The sequence below is a fragment of the Aricia agestis genome, chromosome Z (genome assembly GCF_905147365.1).
Source record: "Aricia agestis chromosome Z, ilAriAges1.1, whole genome shotgun sequence".
Lineage (NCBI taxonomy): Eukaryota > Metazoa > Arthropoda > Insecta > Lepidoptera > Lycaenidae > Aricia > Aricia agestis.
The window spans coordinates 39,122,141-39,141,953 of NC_056428.1; the positions used below are offsets into that span (position 1 = coordinate 39,122,141).

General features: G+C 36.6%; 1 protein-coding gene and 1 long non-coding RNA gene across 9 annotated transcripts in view; both read left to right on the forward strand.

The window, feature by feature from the left end:
- LOC121739525 (hepatic leukemia factor-like) overlaps positions 1 to 19,813 on the forward strand; it is a 239,920-nt gene that overhangs the window by 48,191 nt on the left and 171,916 nt on the right. The gene's annotated exons all lie outside the window — the stretch shown is intronic.
- Positions 1,068 to 9,350, forward strand: LOC121739528. Its single transcript, XR_006037461.1, has 3 exons — positions 1,068 to 1,078; positions 5,601 to 5,605; positions 9,293 to 9,350. It is a non-coding gene; the product is annotated as an uncharacterized LOC121739528 (long non-coding RNA).

Here is a 19,813-nt window from a genome sequence, read left to right on the forward strand (position 1 = left end):
CCCCGGTCGGCTAGTCCCTAAAATATCTTCAAACCAAATGGTATGTAAATGAGTTCAATTGAGTATAAAGATGTAACAGACAGACATATAATACTCCTATTTATAATTACAGTAAAATTCGAGGCTTCGCTCCATCAAAGCATTAAGTAATTATAATCTGTATTCAAATGAATTACTAAAATAAACCTAACGTTCAATTAACTAAAGAGCTTACTTGAAGCAATAAGATTTTGTATACCAAGAAATATAATTCCTCAATTCCCAACCTAACTTCACACTTGAAGTATTTCAGTTATTTCAGAGAGGTCTCGTAAAATGGTTTATTCAGTACAACGTGCAACATTAATCTTGTTTCAGTTACTGTTTAAAATCAAATTACTTTGAGAAGTACTCTTGCAGTGTAGGTAGGTTATGAAACGTTAAACTTTTATCCAAGGCCATCGCCAGCTTATGACAATATATTCTGTAATCATTAATCAATAAAACTTGGTTGAATACGGAACTCTAAAACGGAACCCTAACCAGCTGATTATTGTATATTGATAGGTTAATAGTAATGGGCATTGTCCAAAAAAAATGACATGTACTTTTTTTCGTTAAAATAGAGTATTTTAAGAATATAAATTAAATAATTTTGAAATTCATTGGCTAGTTTTTTCTCAATAAATTTTAAAGGTTTCGCTCTGACGTCATCATCGGCCGCCAAGCCAATTGACCTCTGCATATGTTTTAAATTTCCTTTCAATCTGAATTATAATGGCTGGTTCGTCAAATGCAAGTTCTCATTATGTGAAAGCTGATACGAGAAGCTTACCAAAAGTTCGAAACGTAATGTTAGTCGAATTTATTGATAATTTAACGCAATTGAAGGTCAAACAAAGGTTAAACGTATTTGTTCAAAAATATAAGTAACTAGTGGGTATTTTTTTCGTTTATATACAGAAAAACGATCACTGACCTTATTCCTCGAAATATTTTTGTAATGAGCAAAATTAAAAAAAAATGGACAATCCCCATTATATTATTTAAGAGTAACATTTTCCTACAAATAGAACTATCCATATTTTAGGAATATCAAGTCAAAGTATGAAATCCTTTCTATCTCTGTTAGCTTTCACTTTCGAGATTTTTGTCAAATAAAATAATTGTTGTACGTCCTATCAAAATGAATGAAAATAAAAAATATTCTAGGGAACCCGGACTATAGATCTATAGTTTACTCGCGTTAAATTACATTATACTTCAAAAATCGGATAACCAAGTAGAAGACATTTTAAATCAATAAATCACTGGCTCTACTTGGGTCCTCGAGTGATCGAAGGAGCCTTATTTGGACGCTGTTATGCATTTGTATCATCCCATAAAAAACCTATTGAGTTATTAATGCAGTAATGTTCTTTAAAATAAAACTGCATTCATAACTCAAACATTTTCGTGGACCATTTTAGTTGTAAGAGCTATTTCACTTCAACCGAGCTGCTGCTTTGTGTCTGCCCATAAATAGCATTGCTAAATCCGTAAACGGAAACAGTATATGCTCACAGTCATACGAGCTACAAATACTAGATTTGGACTAATTGGTTGACATGAGTTCTGAGCTGGATTTAAGCAATCGTTTTGTATGGAATTCGTGTTATTGCAATGTTTTGAGCTTTTGACAAAATATGTAGATCCTGTTTTCCATCAAAAGCGGTTTTCCAATTACATTATTACTATTAACGCCTCCGTGGTCTAGTAGTACAGAGCGTGGCTCTTGACTCGGAGGTCGTGGGTTCGATTCCCGCGTTGGAAACATATTGTTATTACCAAGTTTGGTTAGGACAATGCAGGCTGATCACCTGATTGTCTGACAAGTAAGATGATCCATGCGTCGGATGGGCATGTAAAAAGTCGGTCCTGCGCCTGATCTCTCGCCAGTCGTGTCGGTCTTCCGTCCCACTGGGTTATGAGAGTAAAGGAATAGAGAGTGCTCTTGTGTACTGCGCACACACTTGGGCACTATAAAATTACTCCTGCGTAGCTGGCCTGGTTTCAATGAAACCGGCCACCGTCACCGAAATCGGTGTGGGAGCTATTATTATAGGTCTACCAGAATCTGATGGCAAAAAGTGAGAAAATAACTTGACTCTAGCAATACCACAGAATATAAATATATTATAAAAAACTATCGAGCAATGCTGAATGTGTGGACGAAAGCCCGAGCCGTGGTTTTTATTCTACGTGATATTGCTCGATCGAGCAAAACCGTATGTGAGTACTTAGCATTAGATAGCTCATTTATCGAGGAAGGCTCTATTATAGGCTGTATATTGTCACGCTGAGACTAATAGGAGCAAAAAACAAAAGAAAATGTGGAAAAACGGGGAAAATTATTTGAAAGGGCTTATCTCACTATTGGCGCAATTCTTATGTTATATGGCACAGATAAATAGTAGACCACGTGAAGAATCAGGCTATTTTTGGCAGCTAAGTTTTCTGTATTATGTAATATGGTATAGAGACCTACCTATATAGTCACAACAAAAGTAGGTGTTACCATTGTAATTCACACTATAGACAGGACTTGCTAGTACATTCTCAATGGAAGTGCGTCAATCTATTGTACCGACACAAAATCTAGATCAATTTAGTTACTAACCTAACCTAGGTTACAAAACGCGCAACAAACAAAAGTTTTTTTTTTTAATGAAATAAGGGAGCAAACGAGCAAACGGGTCACCTGATGGAAAGCAACTTCCGTCGCCCATGGACACTCGCAGCATCAGAAGAGCTGCAAGTGCGTTGCCGGCCTTTTAAGAGGGAATAGGGTAATAGAGGAGGGTAGGGAAGGACACATACACGACCTAAAGTATTATTTATTTCTACGAGTATGTTTTGTTATATTCCGTATAGTTGTCAAAATAATTACAATTTCTGTTAAAATAAAACAGTTGCGTGAAGTATCCGAAAAGTAATTAAGCCAGTAACTGGCGTAATACAGCTCACTTTTATTGCTGCGGCTTACTATTCACGAAATATATAAAAAGCTTTATGTGAAGAAAGTAAGTAGCTTGCTTTGAGCATTAATCATATTTAAGTGATTTCTGAAAATACGTGTGGAACTCGATTTTGCATAGCATTTTTTATCAGCAATTATAATTCGCATACGTCTAGTCGCACGCTCAAACACCGTGCCGAAGTCTGACAACGTCGCACCCCGAGTCAAACCGAACCGAAGTCTGCCGAACTGGAACGACGTTACACGAATGTTAGGTGTTTTTAGTTACGGAATTTCTCGATTCAGCGATAAAGTAGGTGCGCCGCGCCTGCACTCAGAGGGCCTAGACAAGCAGCAAGCGATTATCGTAAATGCCAACGCCAACGCCACAAAATGTATGAGATTTGACGTTATATTCGCTAGCGAAGCGATGACTAATGTCAAATCGCATACGGTACGTTTTGTTAGCGTTACGATAATCACTTGCCACTTGTCTACTAGGACTGATATGAAAACGAAAGAGTAAGCGTATAATAGAGAGGATAAATATATTAAGCGTATAATAAAAAAGCGTATAATAGAAAAAAAAGACGGCGATATTACTTTTTTTAATTACGAATTTTCGATCAGCGGGGCTAAAATAGTCACATTTAGCAATTCCTCTCAATCAATTCGCAAAATGAATCGTCAAAACGGTCAAAGTCACGAATGTCATTGAATTGCCAACACAGTGTAAATGCGATTTTAAAAAAATGAATTCATATTATGGTTCTCCAAAGCGACCATTTTCGCCTCGCAGGTCATCTGCCACTGGCTATACAAGAGAGGGCACTTTAAAGAAATTTTTATTTAAAATTAAACTAAAGTAACCATCCAAATAAGTAACCGCGCTACACTTAATACCTATCTACTGCTTTAGTTTCACCTCACATAGGGGGGATAATTTTCTCAAGACTAACCTTGTTAGTATTACCTGAGTATTTTCATTATCAGCATCAGTCAGGGTCTTGAACGTTACCCTAAATATCACGTTTTTATGGTTCCCTACCTAAAAGATAAAAATGAGACTCTATTACTAAGACATCGCTGTTTGTCCGTCTGTATGCCGGCCTAGGTATCTCGAAAACCACGATAGCTAGAGAGTAGAGTTGATATTTTCTCATATTACACATTCCTCTTGCCGCTAAAACAACAAAATACCATCAGCAAAGCCACACGTTGTCTATATAATTATATTATATTTTCCTAATCTGAGACGTGGGAAAATTCCCTTTACAGACAATGAAAAACATACAAAGCTGTAACGTCTGTACGTCTTGGTTGAGGTCAATGTTGTAGCCACAGAAGGAATAAACAGCAAGACCATGTAAAACTGTACAGCTTCTCTGTGGCGTTCATTAGTCGAGTTGTAGAGTTAAGGTCACGGAAATGTCAAGACTCAAGTGTAATAAGAAAAGTTTTCTATAGCTGAATGAAGGGAGTTCTCAGTTGACATGTTTTCATCATTTGAGCTCATGTAAAAGGTTAAGCATCAATATGGCCGTTTTACCTAATATTTATAAGTTTAAAGCAGAATTGAGAAAGGCATTTACGTTTAAACAATGTGATATTACAGATTTTGTTGGGAAGGACTGGAATGAGCTAAAGTTACATGAAACTTTAAATCAGTAATATAACAAAAATACTTAGCTAATTTAACATATTATTTTGGAAGGTAATTTGAAAGTCGATTAAAAATCACTTTTCAAGGTTTAAGAATATCAAATTGCATACAAATTAAACTTATTATACAGTACAGACTACAGCTGCATACATCTCACGTTATTTCTCTTTCTCACTATTTGTCACATTAAAAATAAATCGTGCCAGGATTTTCAAGAGGCAAAAACTATTTTAAGTGCGGATATTCATTTTGAGGGATCATCTTAAATTATATCACTACTAGCTGTTGCCCGCGACTTCGTCCGCGTGGACTGAAGTCCAGTTTATAGCGCGCGATGTCAACAAAATTGGTCTCAAAAGTTTAAAAAAAACCTGGTACCCCTTAAATCAAAACAACTGTGCAGTGTGCCCATAATATTTCATTTTTTTTATTTTAAATTAAACTATATATTTTATGCCAAATTTTAAAGTTTATTTAGCCCCCCAATTACACAACGTTACCCATAAACTGTTTATCATTGATAGGTTTAAGGTTACGTCACTGCATAGATAAAGTACTGAGTTATTTAATTATTAATAAAGTAGAAAAAATAACAATCGAAAAAAGTCGAAACTCGGATGTTAGATGATACCACCCCATTATAGAAAGACTTTTGAGCAAGCGTCAGCGCGATGTAGGAGACGCACGGCGCCATCTATTGGGAATTTTTAGAACTAACTTAATTTGAACAAATTTACGCATTTTCACCCCCTTACAACCATTTTTTCCAGTAAGAAATTAGCTTATGTCCTTTCTCAGGCTTTAAACTATCTGTGTACAAAATTTCATTACAATCGGTTCAGTAGTTTTGGCGTGAAAGTGAGACAGACAGACAGACAGACAGACACTTTCGCATTTATAAAATTATAGTATAGTCTATAGATATACAGGGTGTAACAAAAATAAGTGATAATACTTTAGGGTGTGTACGTGTTCCTTGTAGAGAGTTCACTGTGAAAGTAGCAGTGCTGAAAGACGAAAAAAAAATTTCACTTTTGTATGGGCAACGGCCCGAGCGTCACGAGTTTCCCCATACAAAAGTGAAAAAATTTTTGGTCTTTCAGCGCTGCTACTTTCACAGTGAAGTCTCTACAAGGAACACGTACACACCCTAAAGTATTATCACTTATTTTTGTTACACCCTGTATATTAATAACCGATGTGTCTACAGAGGTTTATAAAATATAAAGATGTATTGTAATAGTAACAGATAACTAGAACGAAATATTATTAATTGTTTTTGTAGGCCAGTCATTGTTAATGAAAAAGTGAAAAATGTTGCAATGGTTGTAATGATTTCTGGAAAAGTGTAAGAGAATTGGTCACGGTAGATCAATAGTAGCTAGGACTAATTGCGCCGCTATGGCGTACCGGTGAAATATTGCTATTCTAGCTTTAAATATTGTAAGGAGAGCAACTTTGCTTAGGCATAATATATTATAAACTACCAGAGAACCGGAAAACTCCTAGTTTAGTTTTGGCCCTCGTAGCTCCGGGGCTATAATTGATAATACACACGGAGCTGCTCGCCAGTTCTGTTTTTTTTATTAAATATAAGGGGGCAAACGAGCAAACGGGTCACTTGACGGAAAGCAACTTCCGTCGCCCATGGACACTCGCAACATCAGAAGAGCTGCAGGTGCTGCAGGCTTTTAAGCGGGAATAGGGTAATAGGGCAGGCAAGGGTAAGGAAGGGAATAGGGGAGGGTAGGGAAGGGAATAGGGTAGGGGATTGGGCCTCCGGTAAACTCACTAACTCGGCGAAACGGTTTTCTGTGAGCCTGTGGTATTTTTCCAGTCAAGCCGGCTCAGTCGAGCCGAAGTATGGCTCCCCCACTTAAGTTATACTTGAACTTGACTTGACACTCTACCGCGGCATACGGCAGATACAGCGGTAGCTACGCCCCTGGTTTCTGAACGTTTATATAAAAATATCTGCAAGGAACTTTTGTGTGCTTATTTCGAACAGAAGCATTATTTCCAAAACTGCAGAGACTATTTGACCGACTTCTTGATCCGATATCGATTTTGATTTAGCTTCGATAGTTATATTCCGTAGTTTCAATCAAACTCGAATCGAGACATTGCGTTGACTAACTTCTTTAAAGAAGCAGTAGATGATTTAAGATGAAGATAAGTAGGAATGCAGCTTTCACATACTAGGTGCTTTTGGAACTACATTCATCCTGCAAAATCTCGAAACAGAATAACACATCACTCAGTACAATATATGATGGAGTATTAAACAGACTCGAAATATGTTATTAAACCACGAAATTACAGAGATTCCTATATGAGATATTATGTTTATTAAATGTATGTATGTTGTATGTTGAGGAACGTTACGCTCGTATAGTAAGTTTATTCAAATACAAGTTAATCTATACCAATATTATACATGCTAATCCTGTCTGTTTATTTGTTAGTTTATACACAGGCCGTTATACCGTTTTAGATGAAATTCGATAATATATCTTTATGCCTATGAAGTACAGAATACTTTTTATCCCGCAAAATGCAAGGTTTCCTGCCCAGTAAAGGAATTTCTGCGCGAATAAAATTACGGATAACATCAAAAACCTTGCACTCTAACACGTCTCTACATATTTTTTTCCATTTTTCTAGAATCTAATGTAATATCATAGAGTTAAATTGAATATATCAGAAAAATTGATTCATTCACTATTAGAAAGATTGCGGACCTCGTAATTTGGTCGGGGTACGTCAAGTCCAGCCTAGCCGTTAAATCCCGACTAACATTCTGACATAACCGAACCAAATTACGTAGATCTGCCTATGAATTAATTTCTCTGATGGTATAATACTTTGATACCCTGACTTTTCTTTCTCTTTTCCACATCTTGAATATGTGTGCTTAATTTGCTGTAAATCTTCCTTCTCTTTCTAGCAGCAGTTTCAAGGAAATAATGTTGATTATTCAGTCATAAGTCAGTAACAAAGTTATAATTTAGACTGAAACTCAAAAGTTAAGACTTAAAGAGCCTGACCTTAGACCGGTATAAATAGTCAGTAGGTACTCAAGATGCATCTCGGTCTCAAGACGCGGTTCGGCTCTATGATTGGTCCAAATTTTGATAGCCAACCAATCACAGAGAATGAACCGTGTCTTGAGACCGAGATGCATCTTGAGTACTGATTATTTATACCAGCCTTAGAGTAAATAGGATATAGCTGAATCATGCTCGAAACTGAAAGTAAAGTTTGCTCCGTAGTAAATTAATATAAGTATAATATGAATCATGAATCCGAGACCTTGTAACTTACCTACTTCATCATCTGGCTGATATAGGCTATACATAAAATATATATTTTTATTTCATCATTTCTCCGGCCCTAAAGCCTCCATTTATGTAAAAAACGGCAATTTTTTACTGTTTATTACCTGCTTTTTTTTCTTCTTTTTATTATGGCGGCCTCAGTGAGTTGCCAATGTCAGGGTGCTTTTGGGTAGACTTTGCTCTATATTGCAGGTCTGCCTGCCTAGCATACGCCAACGTGATATCTCACTCTACATGTTTTCTCGATGTTTGATGGTTTGTCTCTTCATCTCTATTGACCTTAGCATGACAAACATTTTTCTCGCGTAGATCTATCATCGAAATAACACATTTTTATAGAGTTTTGTTAAGATAATGTCGAGATTTTGACATTATGAGACGAGTAGTTTTTAATTATCTCGAGAGTGGGATTTCTCGTTGGCGTATGCTAGGCAGGCTGGTGAAGTTCTTATTCCACTCATGTCTTCAGTTTATTTGTAAAACGTCAGGGCATTTACAAACGTCAATTGTATGGAACGTCAAGTGTCGTGTCGTGTTGTGTCGCGTAGATAACCCAATCTCACCATGATTGCTATTACGATTTACATGTCGCGATGAGTTCCCAGACTCTCCCTAAACGGCTGGACCGATTATGTTGAAATTTGTTCTGTGGGTCTATAATCCAACGTTATTTTTTTCATCGTCAGTATGATTTAACAGTTGCCGTGTAGTCAGGTCAGCTTAGGTCAGTATATGTTATTGATTGTACTGTCGGTTCTTGATGGAAATTCATAATATTGAACACTAATAAAACACAAATTTTCGTGCACTTTTTCCACTATATTAAGATATTATTACAACTTTTAACAAATTACACGACCGGTTTCGAAACAAATCATCATCATCAGCTTAGGTCAGGTTCACACGGCACAATCCTGCTCGTTTCCTGCAAGTTTTTTTGCAGTATAAGTCTTAACGAATAAATAGTGGCGCATACAATGTGTATAGAACCATTCGCACGTCGCTTGTACTGCACGATTTGTTGCAGTACAATCGTAGTGTGAATGTTAAGGCGTATACTGCAAAAATCGTGCAGGATTGTGCCGTGTGAACCAAGTCTTACAGGACTCCAGTAGCCCATGCACGGCCATCAGTAGAAATGCGAAAGTATAGAGAAACTGTTGACATATACCTACGAATAATAAAAACTAATAAACTAAAGGCGCCGTTCCGATCTTTACTGCGGCCAATCGCAACCGACAAAAATTCAATTAAAATGCCACTTTAATATGACAGACTATATGTCATAGAGTAGAATATTATTTGAATTTTTAGGGCTTACTGCTGATCCACACTCGCGCGCGACAGCACGCCGCGGACCGCGGCGCGGTTCGCTTTAAAGTTAGATTCAAATATTTTTTATTACCTTTGCTCGTGCGAATCAAGTGGGTAGGTACGCGGTAGCCTACGTGGTAGCTTAACATAAAACCTTGTACATATTTCACGAGAATTCCCGTTTCTTGATTCAAAGCCGCACATAGTTCTGCATAAGAATTTGTGCGGAATCCGAGATGTTGCACTTCAGCGATTTACATAAACTAGAATGTTTGTAAGTTACTGGGAAAATAAATAGAGTTCAATTCTGTTACCTCGTGTTTCGGTTACGGGTCGATTTTTTTTCCTTTGTCGTGTTAAGATAATATTTAATTAGTATCAAAAATTGTGAATGTGAACTTCTACAGTTTAAATTGCAACGTGACAAGGTGCATAATAGGAGATGTCATGCATTTGAACACTAAACTTAACTACACTAGAAGGTACAAATTGATTCATACCTGTACGGACGTTGACGGACCTACGTCATTTGATCGAATCAGAGGTGTGTCAATTCAATGCGTCCGCCTAGACAAGCAATTTTAGTGTCAATATATTGCAGGCGCGCGATGTTCAATATTAACCCTAGACGGTCAATAATATTACGCAATACGTGATTTCATTAAGATTTATTAAGTATTATCGTAGGTCTAGGCATGCTTAGTCGCAATCTGTCGGATAGGTTTGACATAACGAGACGAAATTACATAGGTTCGCAATCTGCCTGACATGTGACATAACTTACACAATGAATTGCCGCTCGCAGCCTACAATTTTGAACGGTTCATTTAAAAATGCATCGCCTTGTCACATTGTGAACTGACCCCAAACAGTAACCACGGCAGTTCCCATACCTGGGTCATTACCCGTAATAGGGAATGTCATTAATAACGCGACTAGAATAGAAAATTGCCTGCAATTGCCTGCGCATCGCTAGTGCTGTGCATCGATTCTGTTGCTCGAATCATTAAATATTCAGCTCGATAGGGTTGCGCTATATCGATTTCTATTTCTCGATACTTATTAAAAATTACGCTTCTCGGTATAGTAATCGATTTGAATTTACTTCCTTTGTTGTTATGATTAACATTTTTCACTTCAGTATATTAGGGTTCCGTAACCAAAGGGTAAAAACGGGACTCTATTACTGAGACTTCGTTGTCTGTCCGTCTGTCTGTCTGTCTGTCTGTCTCCAGGCTCTATCTCAAGAACCGCTATAACTAGACTTCTGAAATTTTCACGGATTTTATGTATACTAGCTATTTGACCGAGATTTGCTCGGTATTCGATAAAACACGAATAAATGACATTTTCTAAAAATGATTCCTACCTAGATCGATTTATCGCACCCGAAACCTAGGGGGTTTCGGGTGCGATAAATCGATCTAAATTAAAGATATAAGATTAAAACAAAATATTTTTTTTATTTAAGAGGGGGCTGCCATACAACAAACGTTATTTTTTTGTACTTTTTTACTCTATATCGATAATGGCAATAGGCATGCACTTCAAAATTTCACAAAATTCTCAATAATATGTGTACTTTAATCATTCAAAACAAAATTAAAATTAAATAAAAATAAAAGTGTCGGCCCATTTTTGCTCTAAACGGTACGGAACCCTTCGTGCGCGAGTTTGACTTGCACTTGGCTGATTTTATAAACTAGCTGACCCAGCAAACATTTTTTTTCCCTTTTTTTTATTTTTGGTATGGATTGTCTACTGACAATTTGGCCGATTCCATCATTTATATTCACATAAAATCAAAATCAGTAAATGCAAGACGGGAAAAGGCATAAGGACTAAGGTTTTAATGATTGTCACATAATATGAAAGCACTTTATGATTTATATTGGCACCTACATCAGGCAACCCACCTGCTCGTTTCGGTACTTTGCCATAAGAACGATAATACTAGTCGTAAGTTAGTTTTATTTTCCTGAAATATACTTGCGTGATACCGACTACTATCCTGTGAGTATTTCTCGGAATAGAACCAGTCTGACTGTTAACATTAATACCTCTTCACCACGATATTTTCTAGACTTGTGGCTATAGCCTAGGATTTCTTATTACATTTTGTTGTTGTTAAATTCCTGTCACTGTTCAAATTGTATTCGGAACCGGAATTTCAGTTTTCGGATCTGAATACAGTTATGTTAGTATGAATTTGACTTGATTGTTTAGATAGTAATCATTTTTAAAAGCTTTTATTTAACTTGCGTAAGTATGTATGTTCGGGTGAAATCTTGCAACTCAATTTTGAAGTAGATATATTTAACCGATTGAGCTGAAATTTTGCATACACGTTTAGTTTGAATGACAATGCACTATATGGTATGTGACATCACTCTAAATCCAATATGGCCGACCATCCAAGATGGCGAAATACTTATTTTCTATGCAGTCCCACAATATGGATATTAAATGAAAGGGCTTTTTGAGAGTAACTCGAAAACTAATGTAATGTCATTCTACATCCAATATGGTGGCTCATCCAAGATAGGGGAATAGTTATTTTTAGTGCACTTCTGCAATATGGGTATCAAATGAAAGGGCTCATTGAGAGTAACATGAAAACGAATGTAATGTCACTCTACATCAAATATGGCGGCTCATCCAAGACATGGGAATAGATAATAAGTAGAACTGGTTCTTACGATTTTAATGGTGCAAAAAACATATTTTTAAAAAAAGTGGAGTTATTATTATATACCTCTGAGGTACAGATTTATAATAGAGACGGTTTTAAGGCAAAGCGTCCGTGGCTCAATGGGTAGACCTTTGGTTGGCACTCGTAGAGGGTGCAGGTTCGATCCCGGGTGGAGGCGTGTACTAATGAGACATTTTCTTATCTCTTAAGTACGGACGATACGGACGCTCGTACGGTGAAGGAAAACATCGTGAGGAAACCCGCACATAGTTGGTCCCAGACGTATTGACTAGTTCTTTCCTGGACTAGGCCGACTATGTTGCGCGAATGTCGTATGTCCTTGGGCAACCATATGGACATTTAAATCCTGTCCCAGGCACTACAATATTCAATATTTGAGGAGTGGTTACTTCGCTCTGAAAATACTGTATCAATCATCCACAACGGATGCAAAGTCCTAGTTTTTAAGGCTAGCTTTGTCGTAAGATGTATGGCCTTTATTTTGGTTCCGGTGGTAGGTGTATACACATCCAGTAAAGAGGTAATAACTAATAATCAATTTATGGATCCAACTTTTACATCACGTGACTGCTTCGATCGATTTCGGTTGCGTTTCAGTTCGATTTCATCCTCAGGCTATCCTGTTTGCTCAAGTACGAAAATTTGGCCCCCGATTGAAAAGAAAACTTAAATTTAATTATAATAAACTTGCTGTCCCGGCAAACGTTTCTTTGCCATATTATTAAGTATTTCGCCCATTACCCATATTATTTTATTGAAGTGACTAAATAAGTATTAAGTACCTAGGTATGTCACCATGGCAACGTCCATCGCTATCCCGTCGCACAAACAATGTTCGCCGTCAGTCTCTAGTTGTAATAATTTACTATTATTTATTCAACAAATGCACATATCAATATAATAAGTACCCAGTAGCCGATTCTCAGACCCACTGAATCTGTATATATAAAAATGGATTTTCAATTGTGTTAGTAACGCTAAAACTCGAAAACGGCTGAACGGATTGGGCTAATTTTAGTCTTAAAATATTCGTAGAAGTCCAGGAAAGGTTTTAAAGTGACACGAAGTTCACCGGGACAGCTAGTATGCATATAAAATTTGGTTAAAATCAGTAAAGCCGTTTCGGAGCAGTACGGTGACTAACATTGTGACACGAAAATTTTATACATAATAAATAAAGATACCGATTGAAGTATCTAGTGGGCACTTACCGTTAGTATTATCTCTTCGGTAGTAATTAATATTTTATAGAAAAATGTTATCGATAAAACATTGAATTAGTATCGATAAAACTTATCGAATTACTATCGACAAATCGTACAACTTTTTCGATAGACGCCGTCGATAAATTCAAATCAAAAGTGTCGTTCTGACGTGGAATCGGATAAAATCGACTAGCACTAATCGATGTTACCGTCCCGATAATTAAAGTGAACGATTCATATGCCGGTGATTTGTTTACCGGGATAAGTGGCGGGAATCAATCGCTAGTGCTGTATCGATGGGTTAGAGATCGATAGTTATCCATCAGTAGTCATGGGCTGCATCGATAGATTTCAGTAGTGATGGGCTATACGTTGATCTATCGACAGATGAAACTGTTTTATGCTGGATGAATGTTATTTTATTTTATTTTAATTTGTTTTAAAGATAATTTTTATTTTTAAGGTAGCAATAGAACGATTCAATTGTCTGTACCTATTCAGACGACAAGTCTTAACTTTTATAACGTATGGCACAAGGACCTTTATTTTCACTGTGTTTATTTTTAGCAACATAGTATGTGTCATTTAGTTACAAATAATTAACAAAATATCTTTATTTGTTACAGGTAATCTCATGAAAGATCATTTAACCAGGAAAATGATAAGATAGGTGACGTTGTGGCGCAGTTCAGTGTCGCAGTGCGAAACGAGAGGTCACTGATAACGGTGACAGTTAGCCCAATTTGATTGACTGTGTCTGGCCTTCGAGTGACAGTATAATAGTAATTTACCTAGTCTACAGTTACTGTTTACACTTTACGTTTAAAGTTTTTTCGTAAAACTGCTTCTTGTGCAGATAACGCAGTTATTTGGTCGGATTATGTCGGAGTACTATGAATCTGTCGTCGGGAAATTTAACATACGCCTACCAAATTACGTAGGACCGCTGTTTACTAAGATAGTACTTTTTAACCTTGTTTTTCAACGTTATGGAATTTAGAAGTATGAGAAGCGCGAAAATTCTCGAGAGTAGAATTATAGTTAAGTAGATCATTTTATAAAGATTTTTCGCAACAGATTTTTCTTTTAATCGCAGTATTTCGATTAAAAGTCTTGTGTCTCTGTTTGTCATTTGACTTTTTAAAGCCAGACAAAGATAAGTGAACCTTGATCGCAGTTTAAGAGAGCCGGTAAAATATTTAAGGAAGTTAGTATGTCATGTATCCATAAGAAATATTTACTAGTCCCCAGAAGTCCATTACCAACAACTCGTAAGGTCATGAAATAGAATTTTAAATGCTTAATCTATTTTATAAGTATGAGAACTCAGTCTGGAAACTACAAAAGGGTCACAGCTAGGGTTAGTAAAAGTTGGATTTTACTTCGCCGAAAAGCCTTCGAGAATTATGGCGCTGTCGCCAACCCTAACATTAAGAGGTCACGAGACGAGGGCTGTCAAAAGTGTGGCATAGTTTTTGTTTCGCCTTGAAAAAGGGTCCCATAAACGTACCGATGAAAAAAAGAAGTCGTATCCGATTGATCGCATCGAAATGTTCTCTACGCAAACGTTAATCTAGGTGATTGGTCATTGCATTGCAGAAACATCGAAATTGATTCATAGGCACATGACCTACTTTATTTGGTCATGTCAAGCCCAGTCGACAGACTAAATTTGACTTAACATACTCCCTCTGCCATCTGCCTAAACTTTGTCATCTAGTTATGCCTTTCACAAGGGACAAGGTCACCCCTAAATTGTGGGTAATTAGTAAAACTACTAATTATATTAAATGCATTCCATAGAATTCTCTACAAACGATCACTCCTATCACCTATGGCGTATCATAGTCGCACGCCTCTAAAACTCTCCGACATGTCTAATCCTCCCATGTCGTATCGTGCCACTATAAGGAACTGTCCCGACATGTCGTACCGTACTCGCAAGCCTCTAAAAGAACTCTCCCTGCATATCGTACCGCGATCGCACGTCTGCGCGCCCTCAAGACTGGATCGAGGGTTTTATGCATGTCAAGTGCACGGGAGCGGCCTCCGTGCTGATTTAATAGACCCCCGTACATCCGCGGTCTAATCTCTGACGGTGTGACTCTTATTAGTACTGCCGGTAGGGGTGTGCACCTATCGATAAAAATTTCGATTTATTTAAGGCCCTATATTCCCAGAAACGGATGATTTTCAAGATTTAAAAGTGACTGTAGAAGTGTAGACACAAAAATATAGTAATTAAAATTCTGAAAAAATATATGTGTTAGTTAAGGATCTAACACAGTGGAATTTATATTTCATCACACAAAATCATGAACTTCACTCGATAGAAAAAAATCTTAAAGCTACCTCTTATTTTAACGGAATTGCCATACTATGTCCAAATTATTTGGAATTTTCAGATAATTTTTGCACTGAATTAAAGAGAAGGAATATATCTAGGGCATTTCATTCTTTTGACTTGATTTAATTGATGTATAAGAAAACGACGATCAAAAACTATAAAATAGCAGGCGCAAAGGTTCGGCTGGTACGCTTACAGTCACACACTTTGAAGTGATAGTGAAGTTCATGATATTGTGTAATGGAATATAAATTCCACGCATTTTTTTTTCAGAATTTTAATTAATATATTTTTGTATCTACTGTCACTTTTAAATCTTGAAAACCGTCCGTTTCTGGGAATACAGGCCCTTAAAGACTGATAGAGATGTGAAAAGTCGATTTTTCTGTTGAAATTGTAGGTATATAAATATAGAGCATACGTAATTTTTAGGGCTTCGTAGCCAAATGACAAAAAATAAAAACATTTAGTCATGTCTGTTCGATGGTCCGTCTGTCACAGCTTTTTTCCGAAACTATACTTCTATCAGCGGATATACAGGACAAATTTTTAAAAATTACTTCAGTAACGAAATAAAACGAAATAAAAAAAAAATGACAATTTTACTTGCGTTGACTGACTATTGACATCTCATTTATTTAAATCAGACCTGGGCAGTGGGCACCTACATAATTGAGGGCCAAAATCATTACCTGCGGGACCTATATGGTCACATTTAGCAATTCCTCTCAATCAATTCAGCAAATGAATTGTCAAAACTGTCAAGCTGTCAAATTAGTACGAATTACTAGACATGAATTGCGAGCAGAGTGACCATTTTGCGATTAAAAAAATGAATCATATAAATTATGATTCATAATAATATGATTCTCCAAAACGAACCATTTTAGCCCCGCTGTTCTTTTGGCTTCGCCGTAGTCAAATAAAAATTCCGAATGTGTGTTTGTCCATGTGTGTGTTATTTAGGTAAAATGTGACTAGGAATAGTCTATATCGATCCTAAATATTACATGTCTCGGGCACATGTGTCTAAAATATTTTTAACATATTCATGAGATAGCTCAGCTCTCAGCGACTTTCTTTGGACGTGTCGCACAACATTAATTTTCAGCCATCTTTATTTATGAAGCTATTTTAAATATATTTACCGTCATTTTCGCTCAACTTTCTTATGTTATAATATTAGGTATATCTTTATTTACTGCGACGTCTAATTTATCTTTATTATCCTTGGGTCACGGCATCACGCCCAAACGGACTGCAGATCATAATTAATAAATAAATAATAAATAAATATTTATTTCATCAAAACATTGTACATACGTTATATTAAACAAATGTTGACCTTCCCTATTAAGTACTAGCGCACCTGTGTCAGGAAAGGCCACTCTTCCTTAGCACACTCTTACTTATATTAGACTGATGAAATAGTTACAAAAATTATTATATTTTATTATTTTTTATTATTATATAATTAAATATATAATTAAATTCGGCACAGATATAGAGTAGACTACGTGGAAGGAAACTAACCGAAAATTCCGCCAGTTTGTTTATTTATTATTATTTATTTTTATATGTACTCAAACGAGTCACAGCACGTATCCAACGGCACCTTTTAAACTCAAATCCATCAAGCCTTTCAGGCTGTAGAGCGTGCCAAACATAATATACTCTGGAGTCTGGATAAACACAACCCTTCTCCTGGCGTAGTTGGGTAAAAAGAGTTACTGATGATGGATCCTCGCTAGACGCTACATAATAAGTTCATTAGCGACGGAACTAGTTAGCACGCGCCAATTTAGACCGTTATTATCATCAGCCAACCGTACGGTCTCTGCGTTCAGCGTTGGCACAAGATGGACCAATATAGACGATCCTGATGTATCATCGAAGAAAATGATTCACAGGTAATTGACGGATCTACGTCATTTGGTCAGATTTTGTTAATTATTCAATGTAAGTTGTGATCTGTCGGCTACGCAAGCAAACTTTGTAGGTCCATTATCTGCCTATGACACAATTTCTCTGATAGTACAATAATATTCATAGGTTATATAATCGACGTAGGATTGTCCATCGACGCAGTGCATGTTCAGTTTTTCAACTATCGTGGCAATCTCGGTTATTTATTAGTGAAAGAGGAGATTGTCAATTATTTGTCTTGAAAGTGTCACTCGAGAGGAAGTTGGTTCACAAATTTCACAATAAACATGGAAATGTCAGAGTAGACAGAATGGCAATGTGTTTTAAGTAAATGTCACAATATACACTGTCAGAGGAATTGATTCACAGGCAGACGGTAGACCCGTGTAAATTGGTCGGGCTACTTCAAGCCCAGCCAAAAATCTCAATTAGCATTCAGTTCACATAACCTGACGAAATAACGAAGGTCCGCCGTTTGCCTATAAATCAATTTCTTTGACGGTATCTGTAACTGTGTAAAAAGCATAAAGTTAATATACCTAGCGGAATAGAGAAACAAAGGCCTGAGCAAGCGAGATATCAGTAACAGTGCGTGGTAAAAGAGACGTGTGATACATTATAGCAGAACCAATTTTTTTCATCTGTTTGACGTCCAGTCGGTTCTAATCGGCACGTTGATAATTTAATCTCTTAGGCCGGTATAAATAGTCAATACTTAAGATGCAACCGGTCTCAAGACGCGGTACGGCTCCTCTGTGATTGGTCCAAATTTTGACAGCCAACCAATCACAGAGTCTGAACCATGTCTTGAGACCGAGATGCATCTTGAGTACTGACTATTTATACCGGCCTTAGAAAGATGCTTGTTTAAGTGCATACGTAAACAAATTTTTACACACAGACATAAATCAATTTCGATTTCGTCTGTCAGCTCGAGATTGTTGCTCTATTCCGCTAGGTATGTTAACTTTATGGTAAAAAGCGAATGAAACTTGCGTTAACCCTAAACCAACGTTAGGCCATTTTGTACCGTCAACTAGCGTTCGTATATCATACGACGTGTAATCTCAACAGGATACCGTTAGTTCTCCTCACATGTACAAGATTTATCAGATTCACGTGACACCCAACAGTTCCTTTGAAAATCCTATCCATCCTCTCACTCGGAAATCGGAATATTTGCTCTCACAGCTCGCTTTCCACATAAAGTTTCCACAAAAATTGTTATTGTTAAATAGTTTTAGTATAATTGTATGTATGTACATAAGGTATTTATAATATGGACCAAGATGGCTGACTTAAATAAATGTATAAAAAAATAAAAATAAAATAAACAAAAATAAAATAAGTAAGTACCTAGTATTTTAAAAAGATAAAACCGACTTCAAATTGTACATAAAGAATTAAAATTCCCTATCTCAAAAACTCCTGAACCGATTTTGATGAAACATGCAGTATTTCCTAAGTTGAACAATAATATCTAGTTCAACAAAAAAAGAATCACTAACTAGACTAGACTAACATAAAGGAAAATTGGGTAGTTCTGGAAATATTACATACAGGTCGAATCACTGAAAACCTTTTTTTTAAGTCGGTTAAACAACAAGTTACTTTCTCTTCTATACTGCGCCTGCTCTTCCTCCAAAATACATTCTTATAAAATATATTCTTCTTATCTTACGCCACGCCTTCTCATCCTCCATTAAAAATCTATTGGGACTTAATACCAAAATCTTGGCCTTCTCTTTGGCGTCGGTTCATTTTTGTGAAGGTCGCAGTAATTTCCTGATAGCTTCTGATAACTGCGTAGGGCAGATAGACATCCCTGACCTAAGCAATAAAATCCACCCAAGCGCGTTTTGTACTCGCGTACAGGGTTCCGTACCATTTTAAAATATTTATAGATGGTACGCATTTTCAAATTCCGTGTAAAAGAGCGGAATACCGGAATAGGGCAAATCAGATTTTTTTATAAGCTAGGTGTTTATAAAGAATAAAAAAATTAAAACTTTTAGTTGTAAAAATATTGTACTTACTTATTGCAAACAAATGGCAAAAATTCGTTTTCTTAATTTTTCATATTTATAGATGAAAGTACTAGATAATATACTTAGTAGGGACGTCAACGTGATCACGTGATCCAGGGGGCTGCTCCCCCCCCCCCCCCTCGGTACGCCCATGCGTACACACACTAAAGTATTATCACTTAGTTTTGTTACGCTGTGTATAGTATCGTATCGTTCCATTGCAAAACACATAACTATATAACAGCTTCATGCAACATATTAAACAAATATCGCTAGCATTTTCGTGCAAATAAAATTTTATTT